The sequence below is a fragment of the Temnothorax americanus genome, unplaced genomic scaffold (genome assembly GCF_048541705.1).
Source record: "Temnothorax americanus isolate GAGA-0224 unplaced genomic scaffold, ASM4854170v1 Scaffold8, whole genome shotgun sequence".
Lineage (NCBI taxonomy): Eukaryota > Metazoa > Arthropoda > Insecta > Hymenoptera > Formicidae > Temnothorax > Temnothorax americanus.
Genome location: NW_027509802.1, coordinates 4,267,119 through 4,294,485, shown reverse-complemented (window position 1 = coordinate 4,294,485; position 27,367 = coordinate 4,267,119). Strand labels below are relative to the sequence as shown.

At 34.1% G+C, this 27,367-nt stretch overlaps 2 protein-coding genes across 7 annotated transcripts in view; one reads left to right on the top strand and one right to left on the bottom strand.

The window, feature by feature from the left end:
* The window catches only part of Yeti (yeti), a 126,797-nt gene that overhangs the window by 24,934 nt on the left and 74,496 nt on the right, over window positions 1–27,367 (top strand). The window contains exon 1 of one of the 2 annotated variants that reach the window (XM_077424104.1): window positions 1,454–1,839. The exons of the other annotated variant lie outside the window; for it this stretch is intronic. The gene's annotated coding sequence lies outside the window, so the exon portion shown is untranslated. Of the gene's footprint in view, window positions 1–1,453; window positions 1,840–27,367 lie in introns of those variants that run through there. 2 annotated transcript variants of the gene reach the window in all.
* LOC143907074 (prolactin-releasing peptide receptor) overlaps window positions 16,597–27,367 on the bottom strand; it is a 65,299-nt gene continuing 54,528 nt past the window's right edge. For all 5 annotated transcript variants that reach the window (XM_077423588.1, XM_077423589.1, XM_077423591.1 and 2 more), the window contains exon 4: window positions 16,597–16,944. The gene's annotated coding sequence lies outside the window, so the exon portion shown is untranslated. The remainder of the gene's footprint in view (window positions 16,945–27,367) is intronic.

The following is a 27,367-nucleotide window of genomic DNA, read 5'->3' as shown; positions in this document are numbered from 1 at the left end:
TTGTCTACCCATTGCCGAAATAACTGCGTCGGGAATCCAAATTTAATTGAAAAAGAATCCGGATTTATATATAATTTTGACTCTGCAACAGCGACCTTTGATTTTCAACGGATTGCAAATCGACAAAAATCTTTCTCAAAAAAGCTCGTTAACGCCTATTTGATATACGATAAAGCCCACTCACTGAGGCAACAATCGCGCTCAAGAAATAACCCGTAACCGCCATGTTTCTTGCAATTTTATCTAACAATTATTTATCACGGAATGTAATTTAGATTCTTCTGATTATGATTAGCTTCCCCGTTTTTAGAATATTAAACTCATCAAGTACCGTGTCTCTTCATCGCGATTAATAAATAACGTCGCATCCATGAGGGGTTTGTCAAAATAAATTTTAGATATGCTTCAATAAATTCTTTAATTCTCCGAGACGAAATATTTATCACGTACTGTAAGACAAGTACACGATATCTCATGCATTAAACGAATTAATTATAAATGTACGATCGAAATATGACGGCGACTTTTCGTTAAAACCCTCGTGTTACGCTATAATTTGCGAATAATAAGCAAATTTTACTTAATTATTTAACTTGTCAAAAAAACTTAAAGTGCGGTGCGAGATACATTCGACTGATTAAGCACGGTATTAAAGAAATAATTGTCGCGTGTTTTTAATGTCACATGATAAATTAAACTTTCCACTCCTTAGCGCTTTATTCGTACAAATAGATAAATTGCATGATATATCTGTTTGGATAAATAGCCGTTGCTTTTTGATACGCTTACGGATCGTTAATAGTGAGAGTCAAGTGAACGCGCGGACTGATAATTATATTCGTAAGGAGTACTTAATCATACTTTCTCTTCTGGTACGTGTCGCGTTTCAACGGATAATAATGCGAGAACATACGGGGCGGTTCGCTTCATTATGAATCGCCGGGCGTTGCTGTATGAAATTGTGATTGTGAATGATAACGCGCGCGGCAGTCTCGCTACGTAGCGCCCCGCAATCAAAACAAACACCAACAAGGCCGTATGCCAGCCTTAAAACATATTACCACGAAATAACTTTACGCGTTGTATTTGCAGTTTTATTTCGTAGTACGAAATATTTTCTGATAGCGGGGCTGCGAGTGGGAGGGTGGCCTTGGTTTTGTTTTGATAGTGACGTCACAGCGTACGCGAGTAACGCGAGAGCGTCGCGCGCCGTATTATCATTCAAGCGGCGAAGCTCGATAGGCTCGTTTCAGCACGATTCGTTCCGTGTTACATTACATCACATAGCGAGACACGATCATTGCAGGATATATCGAATCCGATATCAGTATCTATTATACAATTAACAATCTGTTGATTTATATGACTAATTAACTTTCGCGATTAATATGTCGGCTATTATTTATCGAGTTAAATAAATTCATTTTACGTAGGGATCATATAGATTTAATAGAATAAGATGGACATTGTTACTTGTTTTTTTATTATGATATTTATTGTTCGATAAGAATTTCTGTAATGCTCATGTTGGATTTTCAACGCATCTTGCGTTATGCTTTGAATTTCTCTAATTCGCTAATTCGAACATAATTTGCTCATTACCTTTGGATCTGAATTTCGATTGTATTTCGTACGATTACGTTTTGATTTATTCATTAACTCGATTTTATTAATCGCATTATATCGCATCGTATAATTTTCGAACTTTCGCAATTAACGTGTTTTTTCGAGTGTCATGTACGAGTGCTGTGTACCGAGTGTATGAGTGTATACAAAGGATTCTTGTGATACTGAACGTAAGAGGAAAAGGAGACCTGGAAAGGCATCGGAACAACTACGGTGAGTAATGTATTACATTTTATTTTGTTAATAAATCCCCGTAAAAATGTTATAAAATAAATATTTATTTTTATAACAAATAAGTTTATAAATTTTGTATGTTGCGTGTGTATGTACTTCAAAATTATTATAGTCTATCTATATTTATAATAATTTTGATATTATAAATATCAAATTTATAATAACGATAAATTTTATATATTATTTGAAATAAAGACATTTAAAATAATATGAAATGTAACGATAAAAATTATTTATAATTTTACCGAAAGATTTATTTCTCAAATATTATATGTTGTACAGCTATTTTTATTCTCTCTAACTATATTTATACGAGTTTTATAAAGTAGTTTTATACAATAGAACCTTTATATACATAGATTACACTTTGAATTAGAATACTAGTATAGGTACGGAGTACGGAGATTATTAAAATGACGATAAGCAACAAATCCAGAGAACTTCCATTATATTTCGAAAGCTAATTAAAATTCTGCTCTATCTGCTCTATCTGCTCGTGAAGATGATCATGAAATGAGAAATTAGTCTGCGTAGAAATTGGAAAAGTTGATTATTCGTCGGAGGAACGTGGAATTTGAACATCACACAGTTTTACGAATTGAAATAATCATTATTATAATTCACGGCACGCTGATCGAATCGATCTGCTATCTCAATTTTGCGTCATGCATTAGTAGCGACACGTGGCCAGATGCGACCAACTGTGTGGGAATTATTCGATGAGGAACTTTTTGACCTTACTTCCCCTGGCGCAGAAAACGAAACGACTGGGGACGCGATAATGGGGGTAATTCGAAAGAGAGAGAGAGAGAGAGGGGGGAGAGAGAGGGAGGGAGACAGAGAGAGAGAGAGAGAGAGAGAGAGAGAGAGAGAGAGAGAGAGAGAGAGAGAGAGAGAGAGAGAGAGAGTTGCCCGTATAAATTTTTTCTCACTTGAGCTTCAGATTAAGTTCCTTATTCGCCAGGAGAACTCGTGCGTTAAGCAACGCTTGGTAAACTGGTATCGACAGTTTTTCATAACAAAGTTTCTCCATGCTTTTTACATGCACGTTAACCCAATTTATCGGTTTTCCGTGTATACCAAATTCTGCTGTGTGGTGTGTAAATGTCTAAAATTTTGCTTCGCATTTGTTTAATTTAGAGTGCCAAAAGGATTATACATTATACACAGAAAAATAATTATTCTACAGCCAAGAAAAGCACTTTACTTATTTTATTTTACTTCTTTTAAGTAAGTTTTTGATATTTTATAATTAGATTAATTTGGAATGTTTTAAATCGGATAACTTAAACGTAATATAATCTTGAATATTTTGCCTTCTGAATTAATATATATAGTACAGAACAACATCTAAAGTGCAAACATTATTTTTCATCGTGTGTTTATATCGCTTTTTGCGGGAATAAATGGCTCATCTTAATAAATCATAGTTAAAATTCAACGTCTCTTTTTCTACATGGATTTAACAATAACAACGAAAATATAAATGCAAATTCCCTTTAGCTTGTTATATTTCTACCTCTCTTGTATTTTTGCTTGGTGTTTCTGTGATATACACGGACCTCAAAAGACACGGTATTATGTTGGATTACGAAAGTAGAGAATCAGCTCAAAGGTTTTAAAAGTTGCTGCAAGATTTAGATCTAAAATTTTAAACTATTCAGATGTTGCATAAAAAATGACAGTCTACAAAAAATAATAATTCTACGCATTTATAAAATAAAAATTATTTACAAAATAGCAAATAATAATAATAACAACGATAAATGTTATTTCTTCTTTCTAAAGCAAACTTCTATACAAGAAATATTTGTGCTATTACAGTTATCTTCGTTCACGAATTTTCGAAAGAAGTTTGTAACAATAATATGATTTGATCAGTTTCTCTCATATCCATGTATATTGTAAGATATACACAAGTAAATTATACCCACGATATACGTTTTAATTAATAAATTATTTTTCGTTTATTTTAAGCTTTGTGAAACTTCTAATCGATCCTGAAGGCATGAATGCATACATTCCATGAGCACTCCATATTAAGAGCAATAAATTCTACGTTACGACGCTTCTCCGAATTTCATTTTTAATGCTGTCTTTCCCAGTTTTCGAACGCAAAAACAAGTCTCCGTGAGATCAATGGAGCAAATGTGCACGGTTTTAGTGCCGGTTCTTTGTGTCGGGAGCTTTTGATGTGTCCGAAGTATCTCGTCTAAGAAGGAATGCCATTTACAGCTTACACGTTTATTTCAATTTTGTGCTCCCCGAGCACTAACTAAGCTTACTATCTAGCAAAGCTTTTTGATGGTCATGTTGTTTGACAAGTTAAGTCTAGAACGACTTTCACAATGATTCTCTTCCCAAGCATGCTGTAATGTGCATTTAGCGTCATAATTTAACGAGAAATTCACTTAAAGCTGCGACATTTATATTTATCGGAAAATTTACCAGCTAGTTGATTAATTGGCCAGAGAAAAGATTGTTGGGCAAAAAGATTGGTTGTTATAAAGTTAATTGACTTGTGTCACCTTCTATAGAATACATCAAATAAAATTTGAGACATTATTATTTGATGTTGTTTGTAAATGCGCGTATAACAAATCATGATTTAAAACCAACGGATATAGAAGTAGAACAAATGAGTGAAGAGCTTTTATTTAAACTTAAAAAAATATTGTCTCAACACGATATCGGTATATATATCATCACGGATTCAGTTTTAGTATTAGTATAAAAATGTTACCACCGCAAATTGTAACAAATTGTAACAGAAAGCTTTGTTTTATACATTTTGACAAAGAGTGATATTTTATTGCTGCCTCTACTTTTCTGAAAGCGCGCCCGCGTGGACGGCTGCCTGCCGCAGGAAAAATGAACGGTGCATGAGCAAGTGCGGCTCTCCCTAAAAAATTAGATAAAGCTCGCGCGTGTATACTCGTCATACATTATGCGACCATTTGCTCTCGAGTTTTATGGTCGAGAAAACTTGGGATGTTGGCGAACACTTTATGGATCAGTCGGCCATGTCGGCACTAAATGTTCCATAAGACCAATATATCGACGCTTTCGGCGTGCAAAAACGTGCTATATTATTTATGCCGGGATGGAGGTTCCGGCAAGCGTGCTTCGGACGCGCGACAAGCGCGTAATCTCTGATCGATGACACGGTAACACGTATACCCGAGAGAACGGATAAATTCGGTGACGAAGCTTGCGGGATAATAACGGGAAGAATGGCGCGTGCTGGTGGTGCATGATGGCGGACGCAGGACTCGTGCATGTTCATGGGAATTAGAATTTCCACTTTATAAACGTGGTACAAAGCGCGCCCCGTGCCGTGAACGCGGGAGCGAGTAATGTGGTGTACAGTTACATTGCAATCGCAAACGGAATAGAGAATCATGGGTCGAAGATATATAACGGTCGGCCAGAATAACGAGCAGCCAGAAACCGGGTAACGAAAACTAGAGACGACGGTATTACGGTCGGACGTTGTGAAAAGAATTTTCTCGGTGACCGGAAAACGGTGACCGATGACTCGACGTTTAAGTCGTCGATGCGTCGCTCGTCCGTTTCAGTTGATACATGCACTGCGAGTTTTATCATTTATAAAATAGGAAAAGAAATTGGGGGATATATATATAATGCACCCATTATCAAGCTCGTACGTGCCATGCATGTACTCGGCGAATTAAACGTTCATATAGAGTTTGTACGTTTTTGCGATACAAATTATAGGAAGCATTAAATATTCAAAATCATAATACTTTTTCCAAAAAAGATCAAAATTTGCTCCAATGTCAAAAGTTTTTATCTCGAATTTTTACTCTATTATAATTTTTTCTGAATGTAAGCACGATACAGGTTTAATTATTGTACAATTATAAAGTAAAGTGATTATTTAGTGGTTGGGTTATGTTGTTTATTTGAAACAAATAGCCAAAGAGAGTAGGTAATGATTATCGCGTTTCAACGAGGGGAAAGAACGCCCGGAGAATCGAGATGTATCGCGATCACACGTGCGAGCTCCCTATAGAGCAAGTGATTACTAAAGTGATAAACGGGTTTTTTCTATGTAACATATATTAATTTCTAGATTGAAATAACACATAAGTAGAACGAATACGAGTGGAATAATTGATGAATTTAGGATCGTGTAATTTATATTGCTTGAAAATATAACTGACTCAATTTTCGTTGCCAAAAATGTTTATGCTTCATTCACTTATTGAGCCACGTTCACAAATTTGATTATATATAAGATGTAATAAAATGCAATAATTAACAATTTTTTCAATACATTCAAAAACTGGGATACGGATTTGTCTCATCGTTTAATTTCCGCTATAAATGATTAATTATAAGTTAGAGTGTTATAACTATCTGTTAGTGTTACATACTGAAGTGCTATTGAATTAGGAATAGCTATCTAGTAACGTGTTGGATCCCCACTGGCCTGATAACGGCCGCCACAGGATGAAGCGAGGAGTCCACAAGCTTGCGAAAATGTTCCGCACAGGTATGTTGACGCATGCATCTTCTAGAGCTGTGCGCACAATTCGCTCAAGTTTGCCGGTGATAGGACACGGGTCCGAACATTCCGCTCGGAAATCCCAAAGATACTGGCTACTGGTATCCCAGAGAGTGACTACTGCGTGATACCGGGAGCATTCTGACTTTGAAATAAAGTGGCCTAGAAACGTAGATTTAAATTTTATCGAAAATCTTCGGGATACCGTCGAGCGGAGTGTTTGGGCACGTGTCTTATCGCGAACTGTGAATAGCTTTGGAGGATACACGAGTCAACATACCTATGAAACATTTTCGCAAGCTATATAACTATATAGAGTCTTGTCGTTGCGGACGTTATCAAGGCCAGAGGAAGTTTAACACGCTACTAGGTATAGCTATCCCTAATTCAATGACACTTCAGTGTATAGTTATAATTAATAGTTACTTACAACTTATAACTTAATATTATGTTAGTGTTAGCACATTTAAGCGTACCTATGGCTCTGACGTAACTATGGCTGTATTTTGACTAGAATATTGTTGGGCTTATGGTTCTACATACGGATTCCCGTTTGAGTTTTATTTGATATTAGATTAAAGTCTCGTCATCAGGTGCGAGGTAACTAAATGCGACGTGACGAAAAGCATCATCAGCGGCAACGGATGGAGAAAAGTCGCTCGCGTCTCTTTCTCTTTACGGCCCGTTTCTCTGTTTGTTATCTCAGGAAAGTCTATCCGGCAAAACTCGCGCATTGATATAAACCGGACGCGGCTATGGTATACCGATAACGAGCTGTTACTCAATGAGAAATGTAATAGAAGCGTCAACATCTCAATGGGCGAAAGGGTTAATATTTTCGTATTTAATTAATCCGTAAAGTTATGAATATTTATTGTATATATTCTTATATATCGTTTGTTAATTCGTTCACATTTCTAGTATAGATTCGCATAAGAAATAATATAGAAAGACATAAACAAAAAATTAGTCAAGTTGTAATACCTACTGATAAATCGTTGATAATGTAAAACTATATACGGTGATGATTATAAAATTATTTTATATTGTTTCGAAATTTTTCAGAAATGCGAGTATAATGCACGGGCAACTACATTTTAACATCTTAACATGCGGCACACTTTACAGTTATCACTTTACAGTTAATCTTCTATTTTATCGCATTAAAGGCTGCATCGTACACTGTTGAAAAATTTGTGTTAAAAAATTATAGTAAAAATGAAATGTAACTCTCAGTATATAGTAGGTATCTGCAACGAACAATCAATACGATTGACACATGATTCTTCGTTTTACTCAAGAGCGAAAAATCGGTGATAATGTTTCATTGCTGGGCAATATTTATTGTTTTCTGGAAAGCTCAAATTGCGCGCAATATCATTTGATTTCGTGTCACGCATCGAATAATTTTACTCGATTTTAAAGGGTGTACACAGGGTGGCGGAAATGCTGGCCGTGGTGCTGCAACAATAATACAAATCAATAGTACGTTTATTTTTCCAGATGCGCGCGAAAAATAATTTTGTCATATTTAAACAAGATTTACGAATATCGTTGTGATTTTACGACTATAAAATCAAAATATGCGTAAAGCTAGTATTTACTATATCGTAGGTTACACTTACTGGAATTACGGTATTGCGGTTTAACAAATATTTGCTGCTTTCAAATCGGATAATGGTGATGATGCAAAATGCAGAATGGGCAACGGCGAACAAAACGATCAATCTTTTCTGCATTCCATCGGTACTCTGCAACCGCGAGTTCACTCCTTTTAAGCTCTTTTAAAAGATTTTTTTGAAGTGCAGAAACTTCTTTTGGCACGGTAGTAAGTTCGATTTTGGTGACTCGAAAACGCGTCACGAAAATTTCTAGATTACGAACATCAGATAAATAACTACTGAATAAAAAATAATCTTACTGTCATAAAATGGTTGTTCCATTCTTTTAATATAGTACGTTTTTCTCTTCTTCACCCTCATGCCTTCAGAAGTTTCGCTTTTAACGCGCGTGGCGACTACGCGCTCATTTTTACGCACGAAGTCTTTTAACAATAGATTTTTGTTTCGAGTGTGATGTAATTGAATGGCGCAGCTGGCGTCCAATATAAATTTAAATGAATCGCACCTCTATATTTGCATACGGGCTGTGTATCCAATAGAAAAGTATAGTACCAACTGACACCATTTTGTTTTTAAAGCGATTTTACAGTATGCTTGATTAAATTGAAAGTTTCTTGAACGAAATACAAATGCGGCAATATTTACGTTCAATTTTCGATTGAAGTGAATTAGACTTTTCAGACTTTTTCGCAAGATAATTGAATGAAAAATAAGTACATTGCTATATATTTTAATTGGTATGTTTCATAATGCAGCTAGAAAAGAAACGTCACACAAAGCGAATATAAATAAAGAAAATTATTTATCAAAACTTTCTTCGGCAGCGAATGCTCGTGATCGTGAAATTCTTTTTCTCGAAATGCAATATGAATGACATTCAGTGTTATTAATTTTTTATTTGTGATGCAATTCGAAACATCCGGTATATTTCTCATTCTGCATGCAATAAAAAAATATTTGCTTTAAAAACAATATCAATTATTACTCTGCGTGAAATTTTTATACCATTGAACTTTGCTTTTTATTAGAGGTATTTGAAGTACTTTAATTGAAATATTATTACGATTGAAAATATGATCAGTTTTAAATATTCTTGCTTACGTTAAATCTCTAACCGTATTTATTTATCAAATTAAATAGAATGAAAATATATATTTTCAAAACCTTTTAGTTTCTCATTTTAGTTAGAATTTAAAACACTTATATGGGCAATGAACATAGCAAAATATTTAATGACTAATGCCTGACAATTATTAATTAGCATTTTGACAATAAGAAGAAAAGAAAGAGACAAGATTTCTACGTTATTCTATTATATGTTTATTTAATTTGTGCGAGTCAAATCCGCGCTCATTGGTCATTAAAAAGTTGAAAGCTCCTCTAATAATATTTTACCGCATAAAGTACAGCATTTCCGTTGTTCTTAATTTTTTGTGGTTGTACAAAGTCAGACGGCAGAAAAATAAACATAGAGGTACAGGATGAGAAAGGCAAGAAAGAGAGAAAAGAAGAAAAAGAAATATATATGCTTGAAAACGCTGAACGCGGTAATAACGCGCGTCACGACACAAACAATGCTTGTATCCAGAGGCAAAATTGCGTTTGACTTTTGACATAACAACTCGTTCTTTTTCTATATGCGAATATTAATTTTCTCATGCCATTAGCTAAACCGAAAAAGCATGTGTTACGATCCGATTTTATGATTTCCGATGTGAATTACGATCGTTTCGCTCAAACACTCGCGATCTTTGATACTTTACCTCGAACTTTACGGAAAATTTGTTGCAAAGCATAAGAGACATTAGTTTAATACTTTGTATAATATTTTAAAATTTTGCATAATTTTATTTATATATTATATTCACTTATCATATATATCATATTATTAATGTCTATTATGTGACTTTATATGTCTTTTAATTATAAAATCTGAATCTATTTATAGTATACTTTTGTTATATAAGTAAGTATCTTGTTTTGTTAGATTAAATTTTTTTTTAAGTAAAGAATTAGAACAAAGAAAAAATTCTCTTATCTAATTTCGCTATATAAGTTCAATACAACGAAAAATTCCTCAAAGATTTTCCGCAAGGATTCAACAATATCACGTGCGTGAAAATTCATGGAGCACAAGATGTTTCGATATGCGACTTTGTAGTCGGTTGCGTTTTTTTATTACACTGATTTCTGACTGCGACTCTCACGATGGCAATCGTCCAGGATTCTTTCACTTTAGCATGGAATTTTAAGTTGGTGCGATCTATTCGATGATTAAATTCCTTTCTTGTACTTCTGTAGGGAAGACACGTTTCTCTCTCTCTCTCTCCTTATAGTTGTTTCACCTGGGACACATGGAACTTCTATTGAAACTACGACGTGTCAATGTTCTTTACCCTCGTTGTCTTCCACATGAGGGATGACCCTTAGTTTTGACGTAGATTTATTTTTTACTATACCCAAGTGTATACAAAGAGGAAAGTTTTTATAACAGTTACGAGAATTTAATTAGTAAAAGTTAACTAATATACAAGAAGATTAAATTAAATATCAAATTAAAGATTACATTAAATTATTATCATGTAATTTGGTAACGACAAATTCAACCAAACTTATGTTACAATAACGAAAATTCGAAAGAGTAATCTTTGTGACCGAATAAAGGGATCGATTTTATCTTGCCAAGGCTCATTGCAATTTTACGACTTGGAATTTTAGAAAAGCACGTTTTAATAGCGTCAGACAACTGATATACTATTTATTCGAGCTTTGACATACAGATCTGCTTGAATTTTGAAAACAAACTCTTGTAACGCGAATATCTTGCCGGGGATTCTAAGAATGCTTGGTAATGCGAATTCGTTCGAGGCACGTCTTTACGGTAACTGTAACTTGCCAGTTCGAGGCGAAAAATTTATAGCTTGATAAGATTCGTAGTACTAACTCGTGATTTATGCGGGGTTGAAACCTGCGGGTTAAACGATCGACATCGTTCACTTCGTGACACAAAATGTGCGCACTAGGCTCCTAAAATTTCGCCGTTTCTCGAGTAAAGTACTTTTCTTCCACTATACAGATGTGAATATTTTATTTCGGATTGAATTCCCACGAAACCGGATTATTACCGTGCGTGTAATTGTTTCTGACTTACAGAAAATTGAGATAAAATAACTGTTGAATTTTGTATAAAAAGGATTATTTAAATAGATAATTATATTTGCCTTTAAATGCTAAATTGAAAGTCTGTTAAAATTTAAGGTAAATATTTCTCCACGATATTCATTTGCGCAAATGGAGTGATGGAAAGATTCGGTGGAATGACGACTTACATATTATCGTTTTGCTCTCTTTTCTATAAATATTAATATTTTACATTATTATTACTTAATATTATAATTATTATTTAATATTATTGTAATATTTTTTTGAATTGTAACCTTTTGCAGGAACGTTTACTGCATCAAGAAAGTTTATATATTGACAGTTGGCGCATTTTCTATATGAAAATGCGATCCGTCGATTGATTACAATGTAATTACCTAAGAAAGCGAGTAACGCGTGGAATATTTCTACTCATTTACTTTCCATCGTGAAAGTTAATTGAAAGGCACGTGGGGTACACGAAGGTTGATACTTATCACCTCCTACAACGATGAGAGCTTCCGTTAATGACTCTGTCTGCGTTCTTTGTTTTCCGTTTTTTGCCCTTATCATCGGTGTAGCGTTATCGAGACGGGATGGGCTTTCTTCGTCGATTGAATTCGCGTAACGGTATGATCGAGCTTTTTCTGGCCGATGACTCCTCATTCTTCATCCCTCTTCTCGTGATTCTACTTCGACGATATCATCTTTCTTGAGGGTTAATCGAGAAAAGTGTTTTTCTTTTTTTTCTTCCTAAAAACCAACATTTGACTGCACGCAAAGAGTGTCTTTAATTATCATCGATAAACATACGATACGATATCGCCCAACGTTCACCAATTATGAAAAATTGATAAAAAGTAGTAAAAAATAGTAAACAATCTTACGGTTTGTTATACTCGTGATGTATATTACAGTTATAAATATAATTAATTATGCTACATGTAAGAAACTAATGAATTTTTATTTTACATACACTGAAAAAGAAATTTTCTGCATTTTAGTAAATATTAAATTTGCGTACAACTATGATTCTATTTATTAAATTGAAGAAAATTTTCCTTTTTATTAGTATATGTGTATTTACTGAGAAAAAATATACTGATAAAAAGAAAAATTTTCTTTATTTCAGTAAATGGAGTCACAGTTGTATGCAAACTAATATTTACTAAAATGCGGAAAATGTTTTCTCAGTGCACATGTATGTTGTTTAAGGTATACGCTCCCATATAATTTCTTTGAAATTAATATATTTTTAATATTGTTATAAAAATTTAAAGAAAGTTTCGTTAAGCCGATATAAATTCGACAAAAAATTTGCTGTTATATACAGAATGTGATAGGAATTATTATGGTTTATATGTATACGTATATCTCTTGTATATATTTATTACAGATTTACAACAACAAGCTGTAATAAATAAATAATGCCGTTTCGAAATACATGTTTTGTTTCGATATTGTGCAAGTATTAATAATTTGTGGCTGTAAACCGCGTTATCCGAAAACAAATCCAATTGCCATCGTCTCGATGTGGTACATTTGTAATGCAACAATAATGGTGGCTCTTACAATAAACATGAGGTTGCTATATTTCAAACTATTAATTCAAAGTTTGCTCTCTGAGCGTAATTCATTTATGGAGTACAATCCGATATGCCATTGTTACGTGTTTTGTTTTATTTTTGATTATTTGGAAAATTAATACCGCATTCTTGAATGTTATAATTAAGTAAGAGAACCTCACGTAATAATACATCGATAATAGCTGTGTAAACAAAAGCCGTCGAGTAAATAATGATGTAACATGATTCTTTGGTCAGCTTGTTTTTTTTTTCAATTTTATCGTTTGGCTATTTTTTATCGTGAGTTTTTAATTTTAAACTTCAAATATCTTTGTAACTAAAGCACAATTTAAAATTTTATAAATGCAATATTTGCTGAAAATTATAATTAAAAGAAAAAATGATTAATTTTTTTGTACCTTATAAAAACTTGATGTAAAAATTCCTTTAAAATAATTTCTTTGTTGGCTTATTTTTTAATATATTATAAAGTGATGGTATAATATATATATAAAAGAAGAATATTAATTATTATAATATATCAAATAATTTAATGAAAAAAATTGGTCAAGCTATATTGTTTGATGCACGGTATCTCAAATCTATGAAAATGTTTCATATGCATTATATTCAGATCATTATCGTTATCAATAAATATTCATGATTTTGGAGATTACAATTTATAATTATTTTCATTTTGATTTCTTTGTAACCGCATTATTCATACAGATATGAATCGTTCTTGCAAATTATTTACGGAGGGCTTGCAAAGAGACGTCGAGTGGGTGAAAGTCGCTCCATAATGAGCGGCTCTTCGTCAATATGTCAAGTACAGATTCTTTTATAAACTTGAAATGGACGCGGCGTTATGCCGTAATATCACAATGTTGTATAACGCCGCGAAATGAAGCACGTTTCGTTACGGAGCACGCAATTTATTTCACATCTTTCACGACGCTGAAAAAGCGAGCAGCAATAATTAAGAAGCGGTCAATTTCTGTCGTCGTCTGCGGCGACAAAGGACGGGGACCGGCTATTGCCTCTCGCGCAATATCAGTCGCCGTTGGCTTAACACGCTCATTAATAATCGTCCCGCTTGTTGTTTTTTCGTTCGCCATGCGCGCGCGCGCCAGTACGGAAAAGTACGACCTGTTTTTTACGATGTAGATCTCCTTGGTCTTTCTCGTTTGCATTCTCTCCGAATGAGGGACGACCTCGTACTTTTGTCACTCGACGTTACGCCTCGTAATTTCCATCTAATTTTGCCCACGACGGTGTTAAATGCCACTCCCGCGCGCATCCCGACCGCGGGAGATAAATACGACAGATAAGACAGACGGATGGACATTAGACGGCTGATTTGCGTTCATTCCTGTGCGTGTTTGTTCAGTTAAAGTAACCCTCGTCACAGCGGAGAAGCTAGTTCTCCGGTGTCGCGGCTTTTTTTTACGCTTTAAAAAGAGCTGCAGTCCCCGCCGGAGGAACGGAATGTCCTAATATTTTATAAAACAATATTGAGTAGGATCGATGATTTCTCGGGGGTGATCTTAAACTTAATAATAATTCTTTTGACGAATAGAGATCATTAGTCATTACGTATTTGATTTTTTAAATGTTGCAAATTTTTGCAATATTATATTTCTGGATTTGTTGTAAATAAAATCTGTTTGGAATTAATCAAAGAATAAGATTTTTAAGTACATATATGACGAATAATTTTTATCAGGTTTTTTTCGCGAATCGACACGTTTTAAAGGCCAACTTTCCAACGTTTCTTCATTAATCATTCGATGCAGGAATAGGTGCACAATATATGCCATTAAAGCCTCGAAGGCAGAAAGAAATATTGGCACGTGATCAGAAAGAAAGATCGATTCTTTTCGGTTTGCTTTGATAACGCCGCGGGCTTAATGACGAATCCGCTTAAAGGATATTTAATTTGTTTTTTCTTTGATCGAAGGACATGCGAAACGTGCGCTGCACAGCATGCGGGATCATTAATTTTCCGAAAAAATTCAACATTATTTCATATATTATAAATTTAAAAAGAAACGAGAAAGCTATTTTAGCGGAAATTTGTATCTCTAGAATATTGTTCTATCAATAACAGCGTGTCAGTAATTTTATTGTTTTTTTTTCAATATTTTTTGTTGTTTGTGTTATTATTTGTGAATAAATATTGTGTTCTACGTTCTACCTCGCTTTTAAGTTATAACATTTTAAAAATATTGATTGTAATCTGTTTTTATTTTCCTATTTATTTTCCTAATTAATCCTAAAAGCGAAAAACGATACATATACATATATAATAGTACTACCGTATATTACTACAATTATTTTGCATATGGCATGGCTGAAAACATTATCTGTTTTTTTTTTTACAAAAAATATATATTTTATTTTACTGAATATTAAATTTTCAAAATCGCGATATTGTAGTATATAACTTAAAAGAGATATAAATAAATAGATAGATCGACAGCAGAATAGATTGAATTTTTTTCAAAATATTACAGTTGTATCTAAATTCCCTTTTGCACGGATTTAGCGTAAGCGGATATAAATCTTTTATATTTTCATTTGTAGTTTGAAGTTTTTTATTATTAACTGAAGAAGAACGCAGATCAGAATTATATATATAGCAGCAAAGAATACAATTTATGTAACGTGTAACTGAAAAATGATTTTTGCTCCGCGATAACCATTGTTCTATTTTAAAAACGCGTATTTCGCGCATAAAAGGACGCACTTTCGTCTTGGTTTCAGTTTTCTCAAAGTGACTCAAGATGCTGACCCTGTTGTGAACAGGACCGTTTAACTTTTGCTGGCAACCAAATCAATTGTAGCTCTCGTGACAAAGAACTAGATACAGTTCACCTTCCTATATAGACTGATCTGTGACCCGTGAGAATTTAATATCCTGCGAATTTTTCTCGAGAATTTTTTGCGTGCCGGCGAAATAATTATCTGTCGTATTTAAAATTTATTTAAATTCTACCTTCAATTTTCTCTCTCCCCATTGATTTTTATAACATCATGTCTGTTCTGTGTTAAGATGCAATACTTGATTGTATTTATCTGTTTTTATCTAAATTGATATCGTTATTCTTTATTATCATCGAGTAGATCCGATAATACTGACGTTGTGATCGTAAATGGGAATGAAAGAAACTTTGGAAATAAATTGCGAAGTTGGTCCGGTTAGAGAAGATGAGAAAGTTATGATAGTTAAATCGATTTATTTTACTGGCGTTCGAGATGATGCGCCGGGTTCTCATTTCCACCTTAATACAACATAGAGATGTAGGCAGTAGATTAGTAGACAGTAATCCCTAATATTGTGTTAAGATAGAAATAGTGAAATATAAAATCTCGTATTTAATCTTTATTCTATAAAAAGATCGGAAACATATCTACAGCCTTAGCCAAAATTATTAGGTACTCTATTAAAATAAAGTTTTTGTAAAATAACATTTATTTTTGAAAGAAATAAAAAATAAACACGTTCATAATAATGAGTGCCTAAGTAGATAATTTTTAAACAATAGAAGTCTCTCCTGGTATTAGATTCAGTACAGTATAAATGATTATAAGAGTGCCTAATTTTGGCCAAGACTGTATATGATGAATATGATCATAAATTCTACGTGATTTTCCGCAAAGCTCTAATAAATAATATAAAACTTATATCTCATTATATATACATTATTAGAAAATAATACAAAAAACACATATGTAAAATTGAGATAAAGTAGGCAAGTGCGAACTTTCTCTTCAAATCTATAAATAAATAAATTTTACAGAAATTATGTTATAACATAAAGGATTAGGAATTACGGTGAAGCGGACGATTTTTAAACGGAGAGTGATAACAGTATATTACAGAAGCGCCATTTATTATGATTGAAAGTAAATACATCGTGCGGACAGGCCATTTTGATCAAGACGTAATTATAATTATAATTCGTATTTTTCATAACGCTTTTTATTCTCGAGCCTATCGCCCGTAGCTTGATACGTGCATGCTCTTATCGCTAGTACGTGTAACATTATTTTCTTTTTAATTACGTCACAAGCACGCGTACACGATATATTGTGTAGGATCCATAGTAAACACCCGTTGTTCTTGTAGCTTCCTTTCTGTATACCTTTTGATTTATCCGATCGACAGCTTTTCGATCACGGTGATGCTGATGGCGCATTCCCGGTATGACGGTTAGAGCTTCTGGAAAATAAAAACAAAAGTTTTTATTTCATGAAATACAATACAAAATCAATGATAAAAGGAGGGGAAGTGGGAAATTGATAGAGGAATGGCAGGCTTATTTTACTCTCGTTATATAACAGATATTTTATATTGTTTTTAAAAAGATTTACCGTTAAGAAGAAATATAAATTTGCTTCAAAATACGCCAAGTATCTTAAATTTAGACAATTAAACAAATAATGTCCACAAATTAAAAGACACAATAAATTTTTAGAATATTTTATTAATAATTATGTGGGCGGCAGTGTGGTCTAGTGGTAGAGCGCCAGACTCGTAATCTGAAGAACCAGGTTCGAGTCCACTAGAGCCATGTAAACATGGAATTTATTTTCCGAAAGCTGCGCCCTCCGTGCAAGATAGGCTCTTGTGCGGAGCAAACTGGGCTTCGTCTTTCGGAAAAAGACGTTAAAGCCGTTGGTCCAAAGGGTTAAGTGAGAGGAGAAGGGTATAGTGATGGATGAGAATTGTAACCCAACGGGGATCGATTAAAAAACTTTCATTATAATATAATATAAATATAATAATTATGTGATTTATTATACTTAATTCAGAAATCAAAATTTTAAGTTTTTCTTTATTTTGAGAGCATTCTTTATTTACGTATAATATAATAATATTATGATAAAATATATTTAATTAATTAAAAATGCTCTATGCTTTCGATTACAAAGATATATTTTCTTATAAACAGCAAAATTCTTTTAATAAAGATTATCTTGTAAGAAAAAGTGACAGTAATAACTGATTAATAATTATAGTCATAACAAAAAACCAAATTAATGATAATCTTCATTTTACCGCGACGAGATCACTTTTTACCGTAGAATATTTATTTTTCATACAGAGAATTTTAACTTGAGCTCTATCGAAAGAATTACCGGTCATCCCACCGTTAAGTAAATTTTCTTCAGATGCCATGGAAAGTGTGCTCGAATAGCTATAATCCTACGGAAAATTAAGTATTTTTACGTTGGAATAAAGCTATGACATTGATTAATCGTCAAATAGCGCAGGTGTGTTTAACCCCTTCGCTTACGAGAAGTTTGATCGAGGCAAGTTGACGATGCGCTGAATATTAACAGCCATCAATTTTGCCTTCCATACCCAGAGAGAGAGAGAGAGAGAGAGAGAGAGAGAGAGAGAGAGAGAGAGAGAGAGAGAGAGAAGGGGCGCACGCGATATGCACTTTACGCGCGGCTTGCAATCTACGTTGCTAATGCGTTTCATTACGGACAAAATAACGAAAATTGCGAACACGGTAAAACTCGATCGAAATAAATATAGGTATTTAAATCACTGTTCAGATACTCTGTTTTATATATACCTGTCGTTATCACGTTATCATCAAGAGATCCATTACCTTCAAATGAATATTTTTTTAATTATTTTACATGTGTGTGTATGTGTGGGGGGGAGGAGAGGGGGTACGCGCATAGCGCCAGAATGCACGATAAATTTTATACGTTCATTTTAAATGATACATTATTATTCGAGCACTCTGGCTGTAATTAAATTTAATTTAGAACGATAACATGATTTATATGACAACGCACAGATGCAAAGAGGATTTTGGATCTATTGGGTTGGCCAATAAGTCCGTGCGGTTATTTATAAGTAAACATTTATAAGTAAAAAACCGCACGGACTTATTGGCCAACCTATTAGATTATTACTTCAGGTTTTATAAATTCTGTCTTAAATACGAATAAATGCTACAAAAGCTGTGTTTTTATTCTGAATTCTTCGCAATATTATTTTTGAATATTTGATAGTGTGATCCAAAGGATCAAAGGACAATCAATGATGAGTAAATTCTCGGCATCCATGCTATCAATGGACAATCAGACTAGTGTAATCGGATACGACAAGTTTCGTCCTTTGACAGGACAGAGAAAACAGAGAACACCTTACTGGTTACGACATGTTGAATTCGGCGGTTCCTTTGGCACATTGCTTTGTGCCAAAGCATTCTGCCTCTCCATCAAAGGTGGACGGACGTTAGGTCAGATTCCCGATCGCAATGATCGACGACCCGAGCGCAATGCAATTTCTCAGATGTTAGCGTTTCGGTAAGGAATGACGTCAATCGGTCTGTCATCGTGATTTGCACGGTCCCATCATTCCGCGTTCCATCATTTTTGCAGTGCAGTTGAAGTAGATCGAAGCTGCCATCCATGCCTCTGGCAATTTATTGAACTTTTCATTTTTCAATATCTCCAATTTTTGAAATCTGGTTTTTATGAACAGAATTTTTTATTATCCTGAGCCTGAGGCTTGAGAAAAAAATCGAGACTTAGAATAAAAATAAAACTTTATCTTTAATTTTTTAAATAATTAATTGAATAATTCACGAATAATTCACGAAAAAAAGAAAGATACGTTAATTTACGTAGGAGGAGAAAATGCCTAAGACGACGAAGATACAGCCTCCCTAAGATGAAGTCGAGGGGAATTTACGTATGCCGCATGCTTTTGGGGTCGGCCTCAGGGATAATGTGGGGCTCCCACCCACAATAATATAGTGTAATATACTATAATATAATAAATATATTATAAACAAAGTTAGTATTCTAAGAGAGTTTCTCTCGCTACGTGACAGTAGAAATACGAGTTTATATATATATATATATATATATATATATATATATATAATGGATGGTTCTCTTATTTTTTCGAGAAGGGAATCTATTTCACCGCGCCGCGCAAACATTCAATTTTTCATTTCTTAAAACTTTCTAAAAATAGTCTGAAGACACATCTTTTGTATATATGATGGAATAGCTGTGTCAAATATGCGAAGATCAAAATGCAGACGCATCAGCATCGAACCACAAATGCAATATGTATAGAGTTTGTTGAACGTGTTGTTTGATTATCATATCGAATTCACCAAAGATGAGTAAATTCTCGGCATCCATGCTATCAAATGGAGATTGTTGATCTTGAAGCCAAATAATTCAAGGAAACCATCGCGTGATTGTACAATGTTTATGTAGGAAATCACGATATTCAAACATTCGTCATTTAATTGGATTGACGTCTGACATTCGAAGAAAACGAAAGGAAGATTTACCATTTTCTTACCGTTTCTTGTATTTGTCTTGCCTTGCGATCTCTTCAATTTATTATTTTAATTATATTATTTAATGAAATATATCAATTATATTATTTCGTAACTGTTAATATTTTCATAATTCAAGATAAACGCGAATTTAAAAATTTTTATGTTATAATGCTGATTACATAATACATCAGTGTCAGAGGCAATAGCATGGCTGTTAATATTAATTTCAGTTTGAAAGTAGAGTTCGAAAGTTCTTTCGATATTGTGTGAACTTAACTCGGTATTTTTAGAGAGATGCAGAGGATGCTTGTAATAAAATCGCTCTTCGCGAATCGATCTTTTCTGTAGTACCGTTTCTCTCTCCTATCTTGAAAATCTCGGAATCAGTACAGCTCATATATCACTTACGCTCATGCACTTTAATTTATTTCGAATCTTTAATATAATATATATCGTTGGTTATTGGGATCATTATTATCGATACTCCACAAATACCTAACGTTCCTAAATTTTTCACGATTTATTTACGCTAATGGTTTAACAGTGAAATTTCTATTCAACCGTTATTAATTTTATTTAATCTATCGCATGTTATAATTATTTATTACAAATATTAATACGAGTAGAGAAATAATAATTTATTACTTATGTATATTAATATATGCAAAAAACATCAAGATATATACTTATAAGAATTTATAGATATATTTTTAAAATTTAGTTCTCTCTGATCATTATTCGCAAACGTGAAAAGCATTTGCAGAACACGAAGATTGTTTGTGTATACTCTCAACAAATTGCTTGAATTTCCGTCAAAACACACCAACTGTAGGGAGTTCATAGGACGCGCGCGGAAAAATTTGATTGCCGCAGAACTGCATCGGGTACTGAAATATGACTTCCTGGTGTGTGGGGTTGTCCGCGGTTAATTCTGTACTACTATTTCGAGAGAAGTACGTGCGCACGATTCCGGAGTAAAGCAGTAAAATACCGATTCCGTTAGAGCTCCGTTTTTCACGCCGAGCAATATGTCATCGATAAATTAAAGCACGCTTTTAATGAGAACACGATCGTACGCGATGTCATTTGACGACTAATTGCAATCCATAATTAGACACTTTCCCGCGAGGTTATACGCAAAAACGCTGATTGACATAATTTATTAAGCATATCGCATATATTATTCTCGCTGATCGGTTTTATTTAAATGGTTGACGCTTATACGAAATCAGGTCATGCGCTGCTTCCATGTGTCTTTTCCCCATCATTTTTCCCGTCATTTTGCATGCACGATGCAATTATGATTTCTTCGTGTTCAAAGTAAGTCACAACGCTTTATGACATAGAATAAGTATGTAATATTACATCGAGAATCCCTGCTCGTAATATACACTTTGATAAGCTTGCAAAGTGAATTGCATTCGTCGCACAGTGTGAATCAGAAAAATTTCGTTGCGTCGCGAAGGATGAGAATTTCCGCATGTCTCTAGTGTGTCATAAATATTTATGAATTCTTTAATTTCATATATTTATGTATAAGACTGCAACAGCATATTAATTAGGTACCTATGTACTCTCTAAAGCTGTATTTTGATGAATAAAGCATTAATATGATTTAAACTGAGCGTAACTAAAATTGATTAGTAATGAGAGAATCTATGCAGTTTTAATTACATGCACGGTAATAGGCAATCAATGTTTTTGATTCAATTTAACTGATATTTTTCGGACAATTTTAGATTGTAATATTAATTTGATTAATCAAACGCAATTAAACATAAATGCACTTAATTAAACGGTATTCCGATTGATTCACTGAACTATCGCGTATCGTCTCTTCCTCTCTATTTGATCACTAATAGAAATTTTCAAAATATTTTGCAAATGTTCAAAGTTTTATTACCGACATATATATATTTTCTTGAAAATATTTTATTCCGATATATTTTATACAATAACAATCTTGTCTATTCGCATATTTCGTCAAATATTGATTTTTAAGTTCTCAACATAAAATAAATGTAAATTAAATTGAAAATACCTAACGAGAGAGAGAGATGTAAATTGCAAAAATATTTGTTACAAGGAAAGAGAGAGAGAGAGAGATGTTTACATTTTAATATTTTATTCTTCGCATTTTTATGACATGCAAATTATTTTTTAGCATATTTAACATAATTGTATTGTTATTTTTTTCCAATGCTTTATTTATAATTATATTTTTAATTAGACAGAACATTATTTAAAATTCTTTTTTGCGATTTACAGTGTTTTCCGTTTTCTACGTAGAATAAGTAAATGATAAATAAAAAACAAAATACGATAAAAGCAGGATAACGGGCAATTCGGGTCAATCGGTTGAAAAGACATGATAGCGCCTAAAGAAACATCTTTTGTGGTTTTCACGAAAATGGATACCGTAATATAAACCACCCATTCTTCCGTAAGAATATACGACCTCTTTATCTTGGTACTTGCTGAAACTATTAGGCTTTCGTTCCGTTACCTCTCAGTACATCAAAGCTATTATTCTTGCTTCGCGTCGAGAAAACCAAGGTATAGCTGGTATTTTTTCATTTATTCGACATCGATACTGAAAAGTGAATAATGAAAAAGAAGCGCCGGACATACATCATCTATATATCATCATTTTTAAATATTAAAAAATTTATCTCGCTTAGCCGTTTTTGCGTTTTTCTTTGAATTTGTATAAAGAAACTAATTTAAAAACACGTTGTATATATTCGAAAACGTTTCTTTTTTTAATTAAAAGACAGATTTCAAAAATTCTTTAAAAATAGAGATATGTCAGAAGAGAGACATTATGCCTAATTAATATCAAGTTGGGATTATTTGATATGGAATCAATTTGATTATCGAAAATAAAATGTGAATATCCTTGCCTTTTTAAAAAAATGCATAAATGTTTTAATTTTTTTTCGCTACCGTGCAAGTCGTACTAGAGAAAGGAATGATCCGTCCTGAGTCAGACTAAATATTATTCGAAAACCACAACTTTTATGGGTCGTAAAAACGATCTGAAGATACAATAAAGAAGAGATCTTGATATTTTAACGGCGGTCGCAAGACTTCTATGAATAGCGTGAATATACCGACATTTAATATGGCGCGGCAATCAGGCAAAAACTGTATATTCTCGACACACTGTATTACTATATATCTATAAAAGAGATAATCACGTCGAGCATCGTCGAATCACCGCTGCCTTCGCATGCAAATAGCGGCATGCCGGGAGATAATTATGTCTCGCGATTTAAGAACGACACTATAATCATCGTTTTGATTCTTACGCGAGGCGCATCGTTGAGTGCATCTCTCGTACACAAAAGCACCGATGCAATCATTGCTTTCCTCTCGCTTGAGTTTTTTTTTTTTTTGACGCGATTCATGCAAAAACGCGAACTCATCTCGGGAATGTTCCATTCCTGTTTATGTCCTCGTAGATTGTTCGTTCGAGTGCCCGACGCGTTTTCATTAAAGGGTCGCGAGCGACAAGATAAAATTTGACGATGTTGACTTGTAGACGAGAATTGAAGCTTTTATGTATTCAAATTAATATCAATTTATATGAAATAGGAAACGTTTATATATTTATTAGTTATTCATTATGAGAGAGAGAATAGAATAAATTGGTAGTGTTACATTATTGTATCTTTTTTATTTAAATTTTAATTGCTGTGGTTGAATAATATATAATTATTAACGACGCCAATATCTGCATTAATAGATTAACAAGTACCTAATACAAACTCATCCATTCTATTATTTTAATATAAATATTTTTCTTTTTGAATAACGATATCTTATGCAATAAATTATCTTAACAATTTTAACTTGACAATTTCTTGAAAAAAATTCCAACGTACACATGCGCGTATAAACTCACGGAAAATATTTCATCAAGAAATAACTACGTCGAACGTATTATTTATTCCGACGGGGAAAATTTATTGCCGGACTGAAATTTCCTCCTCTTGCGGGTTGCGGGACTCGACGCTATCGAAGGCTTTTACGTGCAAATGAGCGTTTCTCTGTGCTTTCCCGACGCGGTCAGTCCGATGTCGATTGCAGCTAGCGCGGCACGAGAAGTATCCATCTAGGGAGCTTTTTTTATCGCGGCTTTTTTTCCATCGCGCGAAAAGAACGCACACACAGTCGAGACGGATAATCGCGCGGCATCGTTTCGAGAGTCCCCGTTGCCAGGCGGTTTGAGTGCTCGAGAGAGAGAGAGAGAGAGAGAGAGAGAGAGAGAGAGAGAGAGATTGATTGATTGATTGATTGAGCTTTATTAGCCTTCTCGGCTATTTTTTACATAAAATATCGTTAAATTAATTCCTCTACATGAGGTACAATATATTCTCTTAACCTACGTTTGAAAGGTTCAATTCTTTCGCATTGCTTAATTTTTATCGGCAGGGCGTTATACATGTTTAAACCTTCATAAAATATACTTTTCTGTGCGCTTCTCGTCCTGCGATATTGAATTCTAATATTCTCAGTCTGCCTCGTTTGCCGTCCACTCACATCTCCTACTATTTCTATCCTATTACTTAAATGTTTTGGCATTATGCCTCTTACTATCTTAAAAATAAAAATACATACATTGTACATTAGCCTCTGTCTTACATTCATAAACTTAAGGGTTTGCAGCATCCATTCTACTTTTGTATATCGCGAACATTGCAGTATGACTCTCATGGCACGGTTTTGTGCCACTTGCAGTCGATTCAGTTGCGTCTCACCCATGCCTATTAACATCGTTGCGCAATATTCAAAGTGAGGCGCTATGATAGACTTATACACAGTACATCTAGTGTACGCCGATATATCATTTCCTATTCTATTCAGAAAACTCACTTTTTTCTCTATTTTCTTTAACATATAATCACAGAGAGAGAGAGAGAGAGAGAGAGAGAGAGAGAGAGAGAGAGAGAGAGAGAGAGAGAGAGAGAGAGAGAGAGAGAGAGAGAGAATGGGGATTTCCTGGTTCTCGGAATACAGAATGCGTATCGCGATGCCATTTGTCAGTAGTGGTGAGATCCATCCACTTCGAGCGGGCGGTGCGTCAAAAAGGGAAAAAGCCCCGGTCTTGTTCCGCCGCGTGACGAAAACTCGCGGGAAGATTTGAGTGGAAAAAGCCACGATGGTTGGCGAACACGTGTGCCCCCACTGACTCAATAGCGAGTTTAAAAATTAAGTTATCCTCAAGAGTTTTATCTCGAGGGTTGTTCTCACGCGCATAGCATCTAGGTATACACGTGCCGAGTATCGAACGCGTCCGTGGAGAATTATATTATACTCTCTTAAATTATCTTCGATCCTGTCGCTCGCGCCTTATCCTTTTCAACGCGCACATTGCGCGAATTGTCACGTATGCGCTTCCTGATGTACTTCGCCGTTCGTCGAATAGAATCTCGAGATTGTGCACGTTATATTGAGAAAAAGGGCGGTGGGAGGAAAGTTAGCGCCCGGACTGAGCAAGCTCTGTAATACTGTTCCGCAAATAATGCCGTGCCATGACTATTGTATAGGTAGAAGAACACGGCTTGACGAACGCAATATACGAAGCAAAATGGAATGAAGTGCAATGCGTAATTTGAAAATCGTTTTAGACGATCCGCGTATAATAATTTGTGACAAAAAATTCGATAGTGAGATCAGATTCGATTTACAATTAAATATATCACATATTTTGATGTATTATATATTTTCAACACATTCAGTATTCTGATTATACATGTACTTGTGGTTTTTTTTTATGTTTCTTGTAACGTATGTAACGTGAAATTATAAATAGAATTTTATGTGTAATGAGTAATGTAGAGTTTTTATATGACATCGATTATATCGTTTTGCCTATTATTATTATACTTGTGTGCCATATTACATAAATATGTTACGTTTGGATGTGCATTATCGAAACGTTGCGATAAAGCTTCACACTCTACTCGCATTCACCGTCGCAGTTCCTAGAAATAACGGCATTGCAGCACAAATCGCGTTTTCATAATAATAGTATCTATATCGCATCTATGTTACGTGCTGTAAATTCGATTACTTTCCGGAACGACCGGGTGGAGGAGCTTATGGAATTTATATATAGGGACGATAGTAACGTGCAAACTCTCATAGAAAATGAACAACTACCATTTACGTCTTGCAGCACGATGCAGGAATCACAATGAAAAGTTTACTATTTCGTTATTGTTTAATAAAATTTATCCAGAATTGAAAATTGATACTGAGATTTTAAAAAATAATTATAAGAAAAAAAATTGAGTCAAACTTAAGTTTCCCTTGAAAATAACAGAGTTTTAATATCAGTTTAAATCAAATTAAAGACTGCCAATTTTTGAAGAGATATCAAAAAGTTTAAGAAAGTCAAGTTTACGAAAGTTTTGAAGAATATTTAAAAAGAAATCAGTGCTTTTTCAATATTTATAATGAATTTTTAATCGAAGGAATGTCTTAAAAAAAATCAAGTCTGAGTTTATACTACCTGATACATCAGTACATATATAAATATACCTATAAAAGTATATAAATTCCTTTATACAAATTCTTTTATGCAAATTATAATAAATTTATGTACATTTTCTGTCATGGCTTCAAACCTTTCTATAAAATGTATTTAGCTTTACTGACTTTTAATCCCTTTCCCTGCATCGACTAATGCATTTTAATGGATGGTAAACGGACGATCTGTATGCCAGAATGTCCTATACGTGTATAAGATATATACATATGCACGTTTTAGCGTACAGGAGACTTAGCACAAGCTGATTGCCAGATTTGTGCGCGATAGCGCTTCCGCAATTATCCTCCCTTCACACGCGGATTGCGAAATCTCATCGGCTGGACGCGGAAACGGATGTTCGCTAATCGCCATGAAATTCCTTTATGCGCGGCTCGATCGTTTCCGCCCCGAAGGACGTGGAATCATGGATGTAGATGATGGGACGTTGCGATGAAGTCTGTTGAAATTGCGCGCGCGACGGCTGGCGCGAGATTACGAGGGGGTAGTTCGGGCGACGGTGGATCGTGGATCGCGTTAAATCGTCTCACGAGCCTTAAATTGACACGGATGCTGAATAATGCCTCGCGTTCGTCGTTCCCGCGTAACTCATTTCGATGCCGCCGGAAGTTAGTTGTTTCGGCCGTTAATTTCTGGTCTTTCTCACGTGAAAGTGATTCAATTTTTTGATTTCATTCAGCCATATATGTTCGATCAGATATTATATCTTATATACGTATCATGTACGATAACATAAATTAATTGAATGCGTTACGTCTGAG